This window comes from Monodelphis domestica, chromosome 5, assembly GCF_027887165.1.
Source record: "Monodelphis domestica isolate mMonDom1 chromosome 5, mMonDom1.pri, whole genome shotgun sequence".
Lineage (NCBI taxonomy): Eukaryota > Metazoa > Chordata > Mammalia > Didelphimorphia > Didelphidae > Monodelphis > Monodelphis domestica.
In genome coordinates, this window is record NC_077231.1 from 14,132,154 (window position 1) to 14,150,681 (window position 18,528).

Sequence of the window (18,528 nt, forward strand, 5' to 3'; positions counted from 1 at the left end):
ATCCACACCTACTCTTACCCAGCTCTCTTTGTGGTCCCAGGATGGCTCCGATCTGAATAGAGCTCAACAGGTGGAACTGCATAAGGAGGATACCAGCAGAGACCAGCTTGACAATAGGAAAGAACTTCCTTGGGGAGCAAAATTGGAACTGCCACCTCTGGTCATAGAGCCAGACAGGTAGTGGAGAGATTTCTATCATTTCCATTGCCTGAGAGGGATGTCCAATAATAATTCCTTTCCTGGCTTCTATTTTTAATATTAAAGGGATTTCTCAACCCCAGGATGAATATTTTTTTCTTTTAGATGTTAATTATATTGTTTAAAAATGTTAATTCTATTCATCGATGCCAGTCAAGTTATTTCTTTTTTTTTAAACCCTTATATATATACTGTATATTATATACTGTATATTATATATATGTATATGTATATGTATATGTATATGTATGTATGTATATATATATATATATATACTGTGTATTGGCTCCAAGGCAGAAGAGTGGTAAGGGCTAGGCAATGGGGGTCAAGTGACATGCCCAGGTTCACACAGCTGGGAAGTGGCTGAGGCCGGATTCGAACCTAGGACCTCCCACCTCTAGGCTTGGCTCTCAATCCACTGAGCTACCCAGCCGCCCAATCCACTGAGCTACCCAGCCGCCCAATCCACTGAGCTACCCAGCCGCCCACCCACCCCCTTAGGATTCTTTACAATATCTAATGATAAATGGTTCTCACGATCAATTTAAGTGTTCATTGAGGAACTTTGTATGGAAATTGAAGTTATGGATCACGAACAAAAGGACGTAATCTCAAACTACAACTCTGCTGTGACTCAGTAATAGTCGCCTTTAGATATTCCATTTTCAAAGAGCCATCATGGAAGTGATGAATGAGACACAGTGACTCCAAAAGCAAATGTTGACAGCAGTAATAGAAAGTACAGATTTTTGTTGGCTTGTAGTACTTGCCCAGAGTTAGAAAATGAAGAAAAGTCTGGGGTCAGATTCGAACCTACGACCTCTGGTCTTGAGGCCCAGCTCTCTGTCCACTGAGCCACTCAGCTGCGCTGCAACTTCCTTTTACTGAACTACTCAAGGGTTTGCAACTTTCCCAGGGTTGGTTGGTTTCGGTTTTTGGTAGCTAGGAGCCTGACTACATGGCTTCAAGGCTAAATGGCCACAGGTCCCCAGGCTATTTGGCTTGCTGGAGGCTTCATTCATTACGACACTCAAAAAGCCGCCTGCTGATCTGAACCATGGACTTCAGGAGAAGCCTGAGCTTCACAAAGCTTCCTTTGACAAAGGGCACTCCATCAACAAGTGCCTTCTTCTTCTGGGACAAGCACAATGGAGAAGCTGGCCAAATGGCTAATCGGTGCAAGTCCCAGCTGATTCAACTCTTTATGCTGAGCCTCTCTTCCTTCCCTCCGTGGCCATAAAAAGCTCAGCTGAAAACAACCCATAACCCTTCATGAGGAAGCTCTTCAGTGGGTTGATTTCCAAAGCTCCTGCCTGAGGATAGAAGGAAGGACTTCCCCAAAAGGTCCCCAGAGAGGTACCTGAACTAAAGAAAGAGTCCATGCTGTATCCACACCTACTCTTACCCAGCTCTCTTTGTGGTCCCAGGATGGCTCCGATCTGAATAGAGCTCAACAGGTGGAACTGCATAAGGAGGATACCAGCAGAGACCAGCTTGACAATAGGAAAGAACTTCCTTGGGGAGCAAAATTGGAACTGCCACCTCTGGTCATAGAGCCAGACAGGTAGTGGAGAGATTTCTATCATTTCCATTGCCTGAGAGGGATGTCCAATAATAATTCCTTTCCTGGCTTCTATTTTTAATATTAAAGGGATTTCTCAACCCCAGGATGAATATTTTTTTCTTTTAGATGTTAATTATATTGTTTAAAAATGTTAATTCTATTCATCGATGCCAGTCAAGTTATTTCTTTTTTTTTAAACCCTTATATATATACTGTATATTATATACTGTATATTATATATATGTATATGTATATGTATATGTATATGTATGTATGTATATATATATATATATATATATACTGTGTATTGGCTCCAAGGCAGAAGAGTGGTAAGGGCTAGGCAATGGGGGTCAAGTGACATGCCCAGGTTCACACAGCTGGGAAGTGGCTGAGGCCGGATTCGAACCTAGGACCTCCCACCTCTAGGCTTGGCTCTCAATCCACTGAGCTACCCAGCCGCCCAATCCACTGAGCTACCCAGCCGCCCACCCACCCCCTTAGGATTCTTTACAATATCTAATGATCAATGGTTCTCACGATCAATTTAAGTGTTCATTGAGGAACTTTGTATGGAAATTGAAGTTATGGATCACGAACAAAAGGACGTAATCTCAAACTACAACTCTGCTGTGACTCAGTAATAGTCGCCTTTAGATATTCCATTTTCAAAGAGCCATCATGGAAGTGATGAATGAGACACAGTGACTCCAAAAGCAAATGTTGACAGCAGTAATAGAAAGTACAGATTTTTGTTGGCTTGTAGTACTTGCCCAGAGTTAGAAAATGAAGAAAAGTCTGGGGTCAGATTCGAACCTACGACCTCTGGTCTTGAGGCCCAGCTCTCTGTCCACTGAGCCACTCAGCTGCGCTGCAACTTCCTTTTACTGAACTACTCAAGGGTTTGCAACTTTCCCAGGGTTGGTTGGTTTCGGTTTTTGGTAGCTAGGAGCCTGACTACATGGCTTCAAGGCTAAATGGCCACAGGTCCCCAGGCTATTTGGCTTGCTGGAGGCTTCATTCATTACGACACTCAAAAAGCCGCCTGCTGATCTGAACCATGGACTTCAGGAGAAGCCTGAGCTTCACAAAGCTTCCTTTGACAAAGGGCACTCCATCAACAAGTGCCTTCTTCTTCTGGGACAAGCACAATGGAGAAGCTGGCCAAATGGCTAATCGGTGCAAGTCCCAGCTGATTCAACTCTTTATGCTGAGCCTCTCTTCCTTCCCTCCGTGGCCATGAAAAGCTCAGCTGAAAACAACCCATAACCCTTCATGAGGAAGCTCTTCAGTGGGTTGATTTCCAAAGCTCCTGCCTGAGGATAGAAGGAAGGACTTCCCCAAAAGGTCCCCAGAGAGGTACCTGAACTAAAGAAAGAGTCCATGCTGTATCCACACCTACTCTTACCCAGCTCTCTTTGTGGTCCCAGGATGGCTCCGATCTGAATAGAGCTCAACAGGTGGAACTGCATAAGGAGGATACCAGCAGAGACCAGCTTGACAATAGGAAAGAACTTCCTTGGGGAGCAAAATTGGAACTGCCACCTCTGGTCATAGAGCCAGACAGGTAGTGGAGAGATTTCTATCATTTCCATTGCCTGAGAGGGATGTCCAATAATAATTCCTTTCCTGGCTTCTATTTTTAATATTAAAGGGATTTCTCAACCCCAGGATGAATATTTTTTTCTTTTAGATGTTAATTATATTGTTTAAAAATGTTAATTCTATTCATCGATGCCAGTCAAGTTATTTCTTTTTTTTTAAACCCTTATATATATACTGTATATTATATACTGTATATTATATATATGTATATGTATATGTATATGTATATGTATGTATGTATATATATATATATATATATATACTGTGTATTGGCTCCAAGGCAGAAGAGTGGTAAGGGCTAGGCAATGGGGGTCAAGTGACATGCCCAGGTTCACACAGCTGGGAAGTGGCTGAGGCCGGATTCGAACCTAGGACCTCCCACCTCTAGGCTTGGCTCTCAATCCACTGAGCTACCCAGCCGCCCAATCCACTGAGCTACCCAGCCGCCCACCCACCCCCTTAGGATTCTTTACAATATCTAATGATAAATGGTTCTCACGATCAATTTAAGTGTTCATTGAGGAACTTTGTATGGAAATTGAAGTTATGGATCACGAACAAAAGGACGTAATCTCAAACTACAACTCTGCTGTGACTCAGTAATAGTCGCCTTTAGATATTCCATTTTCAAAGAGCCATCATGGAAGTGATGAATGAGACACAGTGACTCCAAAAGCAAATGTTGACAGCAGTAATAGAAAGTACAGATTTTTGTTGGCTTGTAGTACTTGCCCAGAGTTAGAAAATGAAGAAAAGTCTGGGGTCAGATTCGAACCTACGACCTCTGGTCTTGAGGCCCAGCTCTCTGTCCACTGAGCCACTCAGCTGCGCTGCAACTTCCTTTTACTGAACTACTCAAGGGTTTGCAACTTTCCCAGGGTTGGTTGGTTTCGGTTTTTGGTAGCTAGGAGCCTGACTACATGGCTTCAAGGCTAAATGGCCACAGGTCCCCAGGCTATTTGGCTTGCTGGAGGCTTCATTCATTACGACACTCAAAAAGCCGCCTGCTGATCTGAACCATGGACTTCAGGAGAAGCCTGAGCTTCACAAAGCTTCCTTTGACAAAGGGCACTCCATCAACAAGTGCCTTCTTCTTCTGGGACAAGCACAATGGAGAAGCTGGCCAAATGGCTAATCGGTGCAAGTCCGGGCTGATTCAACTCTTTATGCTGAGCCTCTCTTCCTTCCCTCCGTGGCCATAAAAAGCTCAGCTGAAAACAACCCATAACCCTTCATGAGGAAGCTCTTCAGTGGGTTGATTTCCAAAGCTCCTGCCTGAGGATAGAAGGAAGGACTTCCCCAAAAGGTCCCCAGAGAGGTACCTGAACTAAAGAAAGAGTCCATGCTGTATCCACACCTACTCTTACCCAGCTCTCTTTGTGGTCCCAGGATGGCTCCGATCTGAATAGAGCTCAACAGGTGGAACTGCAGAAGGAGGATACCAGCAGAGACCAGCTTGACAATAGGAAAGAACTTCCTTGGGGAGCAAAATTGGAACTGCCACCTCTGGTCATAGAGCCAGACAGGTAGTGGAGAGATTTCTATCATTTCCATTGCCTGAGAGGGATGTCCAATAATAATTCCTTTCCTGGCTTCTATTTTTAATATTAAAGGGATTTCTCAACCCCAGGATGAATATTTTTTTCTTTTAGATGTTAATTATATTGTTTAAAAATGTTAATTCTATTCATCGATGCCAGTCAAGTTATTTCTTTTTTTTTAAACCCTTATATATATACTGTATATTATATACTGTATATTATATATATGTATATGTATATGTATATGTATATGTATGTATGTATATATATATATATATATACTGTGTATTGGCTCCAAGGCAGAAGAGTGGTAAGGGCTAGGCAATGGGGGTCAAGTGACATGCCCAGGTTCACACAGCTGGGAAGTGGCTGAGGCCGGATTCGAACCTAGGACCTCCCACCTCTAGGCTTGGCTCTCAATCCACTGAGCTACCCAGCCGCCCACCCACCCCCTTAGGATTCTTTACAATATCTAATGATAAATGGTTCTCACGATCAATTTAAGTGTTCATTGAGGAACTTTGTATGGAAATTGAAGTTATGGATCACGAACAAAAGGACGTAATCTCAAACTACAACTCTGCTGTGACTCAGTAATAGTCGCCTTTAGATATTCCATTTTCAAAGAGCCATCATGGAAGTGATGAATGAGACACAGTGACTCCAAAAGCAAATGTTGACAGCAGTAATAGAAAGTACAGATTTTTGTTGGCTTGTAGTACTTGCCCAGAGTTAGAAAATGAAGAAAAGTCTGGGGTCAGATTCGAACCTACGACCTCTGGTCTTGAGGCCCAGCTCTCTGTCCACTGAGCCACTCAGCTGCGCTGCAACTTCCTTTTACTGAACTACTCAAGGGTTTGCAACTTTCCCAGGGTTGGTTGGTTTCGGTTTTTGGTAGCTAGGAGCCTGACTACATGGCTTCAAGGCTAAATGGCCACAGGTCCCCAGGCTATTTGGCTTGCTGGAGGCTTCATTCATTACGACACTCAAAAAGCCGCCTGCTGATCTGAACCATGGACTTCAGGAGAAGCCTGAGCTTCACAAAGCTTCCTTTGACAAAGGGCACTCCATCAACAAGTGCCTTCTTCTTCTGGGACAAGCACAATGGAGAAGCTGGCCAAATGGCTAATCGGTGCAAGTCCCAGCTGATTCAACTCTTTATGCTGAGCCTCTCTTCCTTCCCTCCGTGGCCATAAAAAGCTCAGCTGAAAACAACCCATAACCCTTCATGAGGAAGCTCTTCAGTGGGTTGATTTCCAAAGCTCCTGCCTGAGGATAGAAGGAAGGACTTCCCCAAAAGGTCCCCAGAGAGGTACCTGAACTAAAGAAAGAGTCCATGCTGTATCCACACCTACTCTTACCCAGCTCTCTTTGTGGTCCCAGGATGGCTCCGATCTGAATAGAGCTCAACAGGTGGAACTGCATAAGGAGGATACCAGCAGAGACCAGCTTGACAATAGGAAAGAACTTCCTTGGGGAGCAAAATTGGAACTGCCACCTCTGGTCATAGAGCCAGACAGGTAGTGGAGAGATTTCTATCATTTCCATTGCCTGAGAGGGATGTCCAATAATAATTCCTTTCCTGGCTTCTATTTTTAATATTAAAGGGATTTCTCAACCCCAGGATGAATATTTTTTTCTTTTAGATGTTAATTATATTGTTTAAAAATGTTAATTCTATTCATCGATGCCAGTCAAGTTATTTCTTTTTTTTTAAACCCTTATATATATACTGTATATTATATACAGTATATTATATATATGTATATGTATATGTATATGTATATGTATGTATGTATATATATATATATATATATACTGTGTATTGGCTCCAAGGCAGAAGAGTGGTAAGGGCTAGGCAATGGGGGTCAAGTGACATGCCCAGGTTCACACAGCTGGGAAGTGGCTGAGGCCGGATTCGAACCTAGGACCTCCCACCTCTAGGCTTGGCTCTCAATCCACTGAGCTACCCAGCCGCCCAATCCACTGAGCTACCCAGCCGCCCACCCACCCCCTTAGGATTCTTTACAATATCTAATGATCAATGGTTCTCACGATCAATTTAAGTGTTCATTGAGGAACTTTGTATGGAAATTGAAGTTATGGATCACGAACAAAAGGACGTAATCTCAAACTACAACTCTGCTGTGACTCAGTAATAGTCGCCTTTAGATATTCCATTTTCAAAGAGCCATCATGGAAGTGATGAATGAGACACAGTGACTCCAAAAGCAAATGTTGACAGCAGTAATAGAAAGTACAGATTTTTGTTGGCTTGTAGTACTTGCCCAGAGTTAGAAAATGAAGAAAAGTCTGGGGTCAGATTCGAACCTACGACCTCTGGTCTTGAGGCCCAGCTCTCTGTCCACTGAGCCACTCAGCTGCGCTGCAACTTCCTTTTACTGAACTACTCAAGGGTTTGCAACTTTCCCAGGGTTGGTTGGTTTCGGTTTTTGGTAGCTAGGAGCCTGACTACATGGCTTCAAGGCTAAATGGCCACAGGTCCCCAGGCTATTTGGCTTGCTGGAGGCTTCATTCATTACGACACTCAAAAAGCCGCCTGCTGATCTGAACCATGGACTTCAGGAGAAGCCTGAGCTTCACAAAGCTTCCTTTGACAAAGGGCACTCCATCAACAAGTGCCTTCTTCTTCTGGGACAAGCACAATGGAGAAGCTGGCCAAATGGCTAATCGGTGCAAGTCCCAGCTGATTCAACTCTTTATGCTGAGCCTCTCTTCCTTCCCTCCGTGGCCATAAAAAGCTCAGCTGAAAACAACCCATAACCCTTCATGAGGAAGCTCTTCAGTGGGTTGATTTCCAAAGCTCCTGCCTGAGGATAGAAGGAAGGACTTCCCCAAAAGGTCCCCAGAGAGGTACCTGAACTAAAGAAAGAGTCCATGCTGTATCCACACCTACTCTTACCCAGCTCTCTTTGTGGTCCCAGGATGGCTCCGATCTGAATAGAGCTCAACAGGTGGAACTGCATAAGGAGGATACCAGCAGAGACCAGCTTGACAATAGGAAAGAACTTCCTTGGGGAGCAAAATTGGAACTGCCACCTCTGGTCATAGAGCCAGACAGGTAGTGGAGAGATTTCTATCATTTCCATTGCCTGAGAGGGATGTCCAATAATAATTCCTTTCCTGGCTTCTATTTTTAATATTAAAGGGATTTCTCAACCCCAGGATGAATATTTTTTTCTTTTAGATGTTAATTATATTGTTTAAAAATGTTAATTCTATTCATCGATGCCAGTCAAGTTATTTCTTTTTTTTTAAACCCTTATATATATACTGTATATTATATACAGTATATTATATATATGTATATGTATATGTATATGTATATGTATGTATGTATATATATATATATATATATATATATATACTGTGTATTGGCTCCAAGGCAGAAGAGTGGTAAGGGCTAGGCAATGGGGGTCAAGTGACATGCCCAGGTTCACACAGCTGGGAAGTGGCTGAGGCCGGATTCGAACCTAGGACCTCCCACCTCTAGGCTTGGCTCTCAATCCACTGAGCTACCCAGCCGCCCAATCCACTGAGCTACCCAGCCGCCCACCCACCCCCTTAGGATTCTTTACAATATCTAATGATCAATGGTTCTCACGATCAATTTAAGTGTTCATTGAGGAACTTTGTATGGAAATTGAAGTTATGGATCACGAACAAAAGGACGTAATCTCAAACTACAACTCTGCTGTGACTCAGTAATAGTCGCCTTTAGATATTCCATTTTCAAAGAGCCATCATGGAAGTGATGAATGAGACACAGTGACTCCAAAAGCAAATGTTGACAGCAGTAATAGAAAGTACAGATTTTTGTTGGCTTGTAGTACTTGCCCAGAGTTAGAAAATGAAGAAAAGTCTGGGGTCAGATTCGAACCTACGACCTCTGGTCTTGAGGCCCAGCTCTCTGTCCACTGAGCCACTCAGCTGCGCTGCAACTTCCTTTTACTGAACTACTCAAGGGTTTGCAACTTTCCCAGGGTTGGTTGGTTTCGGTTTTTGGTAGCTAGGAGCCTGACTACATGGCTTCAAGGCTAAATGGCCACAGGTCCCCAGGCTATTTGGCTTGCTGGAGGCTTCATTCATTACGACACTCAAAAACCCGCCTGCTGATCTGAACCATGGACTTCAGGAGAAGCCTGAGCTTCACAAAGCTTCCTTTGACAAAGGGCACTCCATCAACAAGTGCCTTCTTCTTCTGGGACAAGCACAATGGAGAAGCTGGCCAAATGGCTAATCGGTGCAAGTCCCAGCTGATTCAACTCTTTATGCTGAGCCTCTCTTCCTTCCCTCCGTGGCCATGAAAAGCTCAGCTGAAAACAACCCATAACCCTTCATGAGGAAGCTCTTCAGTGGGTTGATTTCCAAAGCTCCTGCCTGAGGATAGAAGGAAGGACTTCCCCAAAAGGTCCCCAGAGAGGTACCTGAACTAAAGAAAGAGTCCATGCTGTATCCACACCTACTCTTACCCAGCTCTCTTTGTGGTCCCAGGATGGCTCCGATCTGAATAGAGCTCAACAGGTGGAACTGCATAAGGAGGATACCAGCAGAGACCAGCTTGACAATAGGAAAGAACTTCCTTGGGGAGCAAAATTGGAACTGCCACCTCTGGTCATAGAGCCAGACAGGTAGTGGAGAGATTTCTATCATTTCCATTGCCTGAGAGGGATGTCCAATAATAATTCCTTTCCTGGCTTCTATTTTTAATATTAAAGGGATTTCTCAACCCCAGGATGAATATTTTTTTCTTTTAGATGTTAATTATATTGTTTAAAAATGTTAATTCTATTCATCGATGCCAGTCAAGTTATTTCTTTTTTTTTAAACCCTTATATATATACTGTATATTATATACTGTATATTATATATATGTATATGTATATGTATATGTATATGTATGTATGTATATATATATATATATATATACTGTGTATTGGCTCCAAGGCAGAAGAGTGGTAAGGGCTAGGCAATGGGGGTCAAGTGACATGCCCAGGTTCACACAGCTGGGAAGTGGCTGAGGCCGGATTCGAACCTAGGACCTCCCACCTCTAGGCTTGGCTCTCAATCCACTGAGCTACCCAGCCGCCCAATCCACTGAGCTACCCAGCCGCCCACCCACCCCCTTAGGATTCTTTACAATATCTAATGATAAATGGTTCTCACGATCAATTTAAGTGTTCATTGAGGAACTTTGTATGGAAATTGAAGTTATGGATCACGAACAAAAGGACGTAATCTCAAACTACAACTCTGCTGTGACTCAGTAATAGTCGCCTTTAGATATTCCATTTTCAAAGAGCCATCATGGAAGTGATGAATGAGACACAGTGACTCCAAAAGCAAATGTTGACAGCAGTAATAGAAAGTACAGATTTTTGTTGGCTTGTAGTACTTGCCCAGAGTTAGAAAATGAAGAAAAGTCTGGGGTCAGATTCGAACCTACGACCTCTGGTCTTGAGGCCCAGCTCTCTGTCCACTGAGCCACTCAGCTGCGCTGCAACTTCCTTTTACTGAACTACTCAAGGGTTTGCAACTTTCCCAGGGTTGGTTGGTTTCGGTTTTTGGTAGCTAGGAGCCTGACTACATGGCTTCAAGGCTAAATGGCCACAGGTCCCCAGGCTATTTGGCTTGCTGGAGGCTTCATTCATTACGACACTCAAAAAGCCGCCTGCTGATCTGAACCATGGACTTCAGGAGAAGCCTGAGCTTCACAAAGCTTCCTTTGACAAAGGGCACTCCATCAACAAGTGCCTTCTTCTTCTGGGACAAGCACAATGGAGAAGCTGGCCAAATGGCTAATCGGTGCAAGTCCGGGCTGATTCAACTCTTTATGCTGAGCCTCTCTTCCTTCCCTCCGTGGCCATAAAAAGCTCAGCTGAAAACAACCCATAACCCTTCATGAGGAAGCTCTTCAGTGGGTTGATTTCCAAAGCTCCTGCCTGAGGATAGAAGGAAGGACTTCCCCAAAAGGTCCCCAGAGAGGTACCTGAACTAAAGAAAGAGTCCATGCTGTATCCACACCTACTCTTACCCAGCTCTCTTTGTGGTCCCAGGATGGCTCCGATCTGAATAGAGCTCAACAGGTGGAACTGCAGAAGGAGGATACCAGCAGAGACCAGCTTGACAATAGGAAAGAACTTCCTTGGGGAGCAAAATTGGAACTGCCACCTCTGGTCATAGAGCCAGACAGGTAGTGGAGAGATTTCTATCATTTCCATTGCCTGAGAGGGATGTCCAATAATAATTCCTTTCCTGGCTTCTATTTTTAATATTAAAGGGATTTCTCAACCCCAGGATGAATATTTTTTTCTTTTAGATGTTAATTATATTGTTTAAAAATGTTAATTCTATTCATCGATGCCAGTCAAGTTATTTCTTTTTTTTTAAACCCTTATATATATACTGTATATTATATACTGTATATTATATATATGTATATGTATATGTATATGTATATGTATGTATGTATATATATATATATATATACTGTGTATTGGCTCCAAGGCAGAAGAGTGGTAAGGGCTAGGCAATGGGGGTCAAGTGACATGCCCAGGTTCACACAGCTGGGAAGTGGCTGAGGCCGGATTCGAACCTAGGACCTCCCACCTCTAGGCTTGGCTCTCAATCCACTGAGCTACCCAGCCGCCCACCCACCCCCTTAGGATTCTTTACAATATCTAATGATAAATGGTTCTCACGATCAATTTAAGTGTTCATTGAGGAACTTTGTATGGAAATTGAAGTTATGGATCACGAACAAAAGGACGTAATCTCAAACTACAACTCTGCTGTGACTCAGTAATAGTCGCCTTTAGATATTCCATTTTCAAAGAGCCATCATGGAAGTGATGAATGAGACACAGTGACTCCAAAAGCAAATGTTGACAGCAGTAATAGAAAGTACAGATTTTTGTTGGCTTGTAGTACTTGCCCAGAGTTAGAAAATGAAGAAAAGTCTGGGGTCAGATTCGAACCTACGACCTCTGGTCTTGAGGCCCAGCTCTCTGTCCACTGAGCCACTCAGCTGCGCTGCAACTTCCTTTTACTGAACTACTCAAGGGTTTGCAACTTTCCCAGGGTTGGTTGGTTTCGGTTTTTGGTAGCTAGGAGCCTGACTACATGGCTTCAAGGCTAAATGGCCACAGGTCCCCAGGCTATTTGGCTTGCTGGAGGCTTCATTCATTACGACACTCAAAAAGCCGCCTGCTGATCTGAACCATGGACTTCAGGAGAAGCCTGAGCTTCACAAAGCTTCCTTTGACAAAGGGCACTCCATCAACAAGTGCCTTCTTCTTCTGGGACAAGCACAATGGAGAAGCTGGCCAAATGGCTAATCGGTGCAAGTCCCAGCTGATTCAACTCTTTATGCTGAGCCTCTCTTCCTTCCCTCCGTGGCCATAAAAAGCTCAGCTGAAAACAACCCATAACCCTTCATGAGGAAGCTCTTCAGTGGGTTGATTTCCAAAGCTCCTGCCTGAGGATAGAAGGAAGGACTTCCCCAAAAGGTCCCCAGAGAGGTACCTGAACTAAAGAAAGAGTCCATGCTGTATCCACACCTACTCTTACCCAGCTCTCTTTGTGGTCCCAGGATGGCTCCGATCTGAATAGAGCTCAACAGGTGGAACTGCATAAGGAGGATACCAGCAGAGACCAGCTTGACAATAGGAAAGAACTTCCTTGGGGAGCAAAATTGGAACTGCCACCTCTGGTCATAGAGCCAGACAGGTAGTGGAGAGATTTCTATCATTTCCATTGCCTGAGAGGGATGTCCAATAATAATTCCTTTCCTGGCTTCTATTTTTAATATTAAAGGGATTTCTCAACCCCAGGATGAATATTTTTTTCTTTTAGATGTTAATTATATTGTTTAAAAATGTTAATTCTATTCATCGATGCCAGTCAAGTTATTTCTTTTTTTTTAAACCCTTATATATATACTGTATATTATATACAGTATATTATATATATGTATATGTATATGTATATGTATATGTATGTATGTATATATATATATATATATATACTGTGTATTGGCTCCAAGGCAGAAGAGTGGTAAGGGCTAGGCAATGGGGGTCAAGTGACATGCCCAGGTTCACACAGCTGGGAAGTGGCTGAGGCCGGATTCGAACCTAGGACCTCCCACCTCTAGGCTTGGCTCTCAATCCACTGAGCTACCCAGCCGCCCAATCCACTGAGCTACCCAGCCGCCCACCCACCCCCTTAGGATTCTTTACAATATCTAATGATCAATGGTTCTCACGATCAATTTAAGTGTTCATTGAGGAACTTTGTATGGAAATTGAAGTTATGGATCACGAACAAAAGGACGTAATCTCAAACTACAACTCTGCTGTGACTCAGTAATAGTCGCCTTTAGATATTCCATTTTCAAAGAGCCATCATGGAAGTGATGAATGAGACACAGTGACTCCAAAAGCAAATGTTGACAGCAGTAATAGAAAGTACAGATTTTTGTTGGCTTGTAGTACTTGCCCAGAGTTAGAAAATGAAGAAAAGTCTGGGGTCAGATTCGAACCTACGACCTCTGGTCTTGAGGCCCAGCTCTCTGTCCACTGAGCCACTCAGCTGCGCTGCAACTTCCTTTTACTGAACTACTCAAGGGTTTGCAACTTTCCCAGGGTTGGTTGGTTTCGGTTTTTGGTAGCTAGGAGCCTGACTACATGGCTTCAAGGCTAAATGGCCACAGGTCCCCAGGCTATTTGGCTTGCTGGAGGCTTCATTCATTACGACACTCAAAAAGCCGCCTGCTGATCTGAACCATGGACTTCAGGAGAAGCCTGAGCTTCACAAAGCTTCCTTTGACAAAGGGCACTCCATCAACAAGTGCCTTCTTCTTCTGGGACAAGCACAATGGAGAAGCTGGCCAAATGGCTAATCGGTGCAAGTCCCAGCTGATTCAACTCTTTATGCTGAGCCTCTCTTCCTTCCCTCCGTGGCCATAAAAAGCTCAGCTGAAAACAACCCATAACCCTTCATGAGGAAGCTCTTCAGTGGGTTGATTTCCAAAGCTCCTGCCTGAGGATAGAAGGAAGGACTTCCCCAAAAGGTCCCCAGAGAGGTACCTGAACTAAAGAAAGAGTCCATGCTGTATCCACACCTACTCTTACCCAGCTCTCTTTGTGGTCCCAGGATGGCTCCGATCTGAATAGAGCTCAACAGGTGGAACTGCATAAGGAGGATACCAGCAGAGACCAGCTTGACAATAGGAAAGAACTTCCTTGGGGAGCAAAATTGGAACTGCCACCTCTGGTCATAGAGCCAGACAGGTAGTGGAGAGATTTCTATCATTTCCATTGCCTGAGAGGGATGTCCAATAATAATTCCTTTCCTGGCTTCTATTTTTAATATTAAAGGGATTTCTCAACCCCAGGATGAATATTTTTTTCTTTTAGATGTTAATTATATTGTTTAAAAATGTTAATTCTATTCATCGATGCCAGTCAAGTTATTTCTTTTTTTTTAAACCCTTATATATATACTGTATATTATATACAGTATATTATATATATGTATATGTATATGTATATGTATATGTATGTATGTATATATATATATATATATATATATATATATACTGTGTATTGGCTCCAAGGCAGAAGAGTGGTAAGGGCTAGGCAATGGGGGTCAAGTGACATGCCCAGGTTCACACAGCTGGGAAGTGGCTGAGGCCGGATTCGAACCTAGGACCTCCCACCTCTAGGCTTGGCTCTCAATCCACTGAGCTACCCAGCCGCCCAATCCACTGAGCTACCCAGCCGCCCACCCACCCCCTTAGGATTCTTTACAATATCTAATGATCAATGGTTCTCACGATCAATTTAAGTGTTCATTGAGGAACTTTGTATGGAAATTGAAGTTATGGATCACGAACAAAAGGACGTAATCTCAAACTACAACTCTGCTGTGACTCAGTAATAGTCGCCTTTAGATATTCCATTTTCAAAGAGCCATCATGGAAGTGATGAATGAGACACAGTGACTCCAAAAGCAAATGTTGACAGCAGTAATAGAAAGTACAGATTTTTGTTGGCTTGTAGTACTTGCCCAGAGTTAGAAAATGAAGAAAAGTCTGGGGTCAGATTCGAACCTACGACCTCTGGTCTTGAGGCCCAGCTCTCTGTCCACTGAGCCACTCAGCTGCGCTGCAACTTCCTTTTACTGAACTACTCAAGGGTTTGCAACTTTCCCAGGGTTGGTTGGTTTCGGTTTTTGGTAGCTAGGAGCCTGACTACATGGCTTCAAGGCTAAATGGCCACAGGTCCCCAGGCTATTTGGCTTGCTGGAGGCTTCATTCATTACGACACTCAAAAACCCGCCTGCTGATCTGAACCATGGACTTCAGGAGAAGCCTGAGCTTCACAAAGCTTCCTTTGACAAAGGGCACTCCATCAACAAGTGCCTTCTTCTTCTGGGACAAGCACAATGGAGAAGCTGGCCAAATGGCTAATCGGTGCAAGTCCCAGCTGATTCAACTCTTTATGCTGAGCCTCTCTTCCTTCCCTCCGTGGCCATGAAAAGCTCAGCTGAAAACAACCCATAACCCTTCATGAGGAAGCTCTTCAGTGGGTTGATTTCCAAAGCTCCTGCCTGAGGATAGAAGGAAGGACTTCCCCAAAAGGTCCCCAGAGAGGTACCTGAACTAAAGAAAGAGTCCATGCTGTATCCACACCTACTCTTACCCAGCTCTCTTTGTGGTCCCAGGATGGCTCCGATCTGAATAGAGCTCAACAGGTGGAACTGCATAAGGAGGATACCAGCAGAGACCAGCTTGACAATAGGAAAGAACTTCCTTGGGGAGCAAAATTGGAACTGCCACCTCTGGTCATAGAGCCAGACAGGTAGTGGAGAGATTTCTATCATTTCCATTGCCTGAGAGGGATGTCCAATAATAATTCCTTTCCTGGCTTCTATTTTTAATATTAAAGGGATTTCTCAACCCCAGGATGAATATTTTTTTCTTTTAGATGTTAATTATATTGTTTAAAAATGTTAATTCTATTCATCGATGCCAGTCAAGTTATTTCTTTTTTTTTAAACCCTTATATATATACTGTATATTATATACTGTATATTATATATATGTATATGTATATGTATATGTATATGTATGTATGTATATATATATATATATATATACTGTGTATTGGCTCCAAGGCAGAAGAGTGGTAAGGGCTAGGCAATGGGGGTCAAGTGACATGCCCAGGTTCACACAGCTGGGAAGTGGCTGAGGCCGGATTCGAACCTAGGACCTCCCACCTCTAGGCTTGGCTCTCAATCCACTGAGCTACCCAGCCGCCCAATCCACTGAGCTACCCAGCCGCCCACCCACCCCCTTAGGATTCTTTACAATATCTAATGATAAATGGTTCTCACGATCAATTTAAGTGTTCATTGAGGAACTTTGTATGGAAATTGAAGTTATGGATCACGAACAAAAGGACGTAATCTCAAACTACAACTCTGCTGTGACTCAGTAATAGTCGCCTTTAGATATTCCATTTTCAAAGAGCCATCATGGAAGTGATGAATGAGACACCGTGACTCCAAAAGCAAATGTTGACAGCAGTAATAGAAAGTACAGATTTTTGTTGGCTTGTAGTACTTGCCCAGAGTTAGAAAATGAAGAAAAGTCTGGGGTCAGATTCGAACCTACGACCTCTGGTCTTGAGGCCCAGCTCTCTGTCCACTGAGCCACTCAGCTGCGCTGCAACTTCCTTTTACTGAACTACTCAAGGGTTTGCAACTTTCCCAGGGTTGGTTGGTTTCGGTTTTTGGTAGCTAGGAGCCTGACTACATGGCTTCAAGGCTAAATGGCCACAGGTCCCCAGGCTATTTGGCTTGCTGGAGGCTTCATTCATTACGACACTCAAAAAGCCGCCTGCTGATCTGAACCATGGACTTCAGGAGAAGCCTGAGCTTCACAAAGCTTCCTTTGACAAAGGGCACTCCATCAACAAGTGCCTTCTTCTTCTGGGACAAGCACAATGGAGAAGCTGGCCAAATGGCTAATCGGTGCAAGTCCGGGCTGATTCAACTCTTTATGCTGAGCCTCTCTTCCTTCCCTCCGTGGCCATAAAAAGCTCAGCTGAAAACAACCCATAACCCTTCATGAGGAAGCTCTTCAGTGGGTTGATTTCCAAAGCTCCTGCCTGAGGATAGAAGGAAGGACTTCCCCAAAAGGTCCCCAGAGAGGTACCTGAACTAAAGAAAGAGTCCATGCTGTATCCACACCTACTCTTACCCAGCTCTCTTTGTGGTCCCAGGATGGCTCCGATCTGAATAGAGCTCAACAGGTGGAACTGCATAAGGAGGATACCAGCAGAGACCAGCTTGACAATAGGAAAGAACTTCCTTGGGGAGCAAAATTGGAACTGCCACCTCTGGTCATAGAGCCAGACAGGTAGTGGAGAGATTTCTATCATTTCCATTGCCTGAGAGGGATGTCCAATAATAATTCCTTTCCTGGCTTCTATTTTTAATATTAAAGGGATTTCTCAACCCCAGGATGAATATTTTTTTCTTTTAGATGTTAATTATATTGTTTAAAAATGTTAATTCTATTCATCGATGCCAGTCAAGTTATTTCTTTTTTTTTAAACCCTTATATATATACTGTATATTATATACTGTATATTATATATATGTATATGTATATGTATATGTATATGTATGTATGTATATATATATATATATATATACTGTGTATTGGCTCCAAGGCAGAAGAGTGGTAAGGGCTAGGCAATGGGGGTCAAGTGACATGCCCAGGTTCACACAGCTGGGAAGTGGCTGAGGCCGGATTCGAACCTAGGACCTCCCACCTCTAGGCTTGGCTCTCAATCCACTGAGCTACCCAGCCGCCCACCCACCCCCTTAGGATTCTTTACAATATCTAATGATAAATGGTTCTCACGATCAATTTAAGTGTTCATTGAGGAACTTTGTATGGAAATTGAAGTTATGGATCACGAACAAAAGGACGTAATCTCAAACTACAACTCTGCTGTGACTCAGTAATAGTCGCCTTTAGATATTCCATTTTCAAAGAGCCATCATGGAAGTGATGAATGAGACACAGTGACTCCAAAAGCAAATGTTGACAGCAGTAATAGAAAGTACAGATTTTTGTTGGCTTGTAGTACTTGCCCAGAGTTAGAAAATGAAGAAAAGTCTGGGGTCAGATTCGAACCTACGACCTCTGGTCTTGAGGCCCAGCTCTCTGTCCACTGAGCCACTCAGCTGCGCTGCAACTTCCTTTTACTGAACTACTCAAGGGTTTGCAACTTTCCCAGGGTTGGTTGGTTTCGGTTTTTGGTAGCTAGGAGCCTGACTACATGGCTTCAAGGCTAAATGGCCACAGGTCCCCAGGCTATTTGGCTTGCTGGAGGCTTCATTCATTACGACACTCAAAAAGCCGCCTGCTGATCTGAACCATGGACTTCAGGAGAAGCCTGAGCTTCACAAAGCTTCCTTTGACAAAGGGCACTCCATCAACAAGTGCCTTCTTCTTCTGGGACAAGCACAATGGAGAAGCTGGCCAAATGGCTAATCGGTGCAAGTCCCAGCTGATTCAACTCTTTA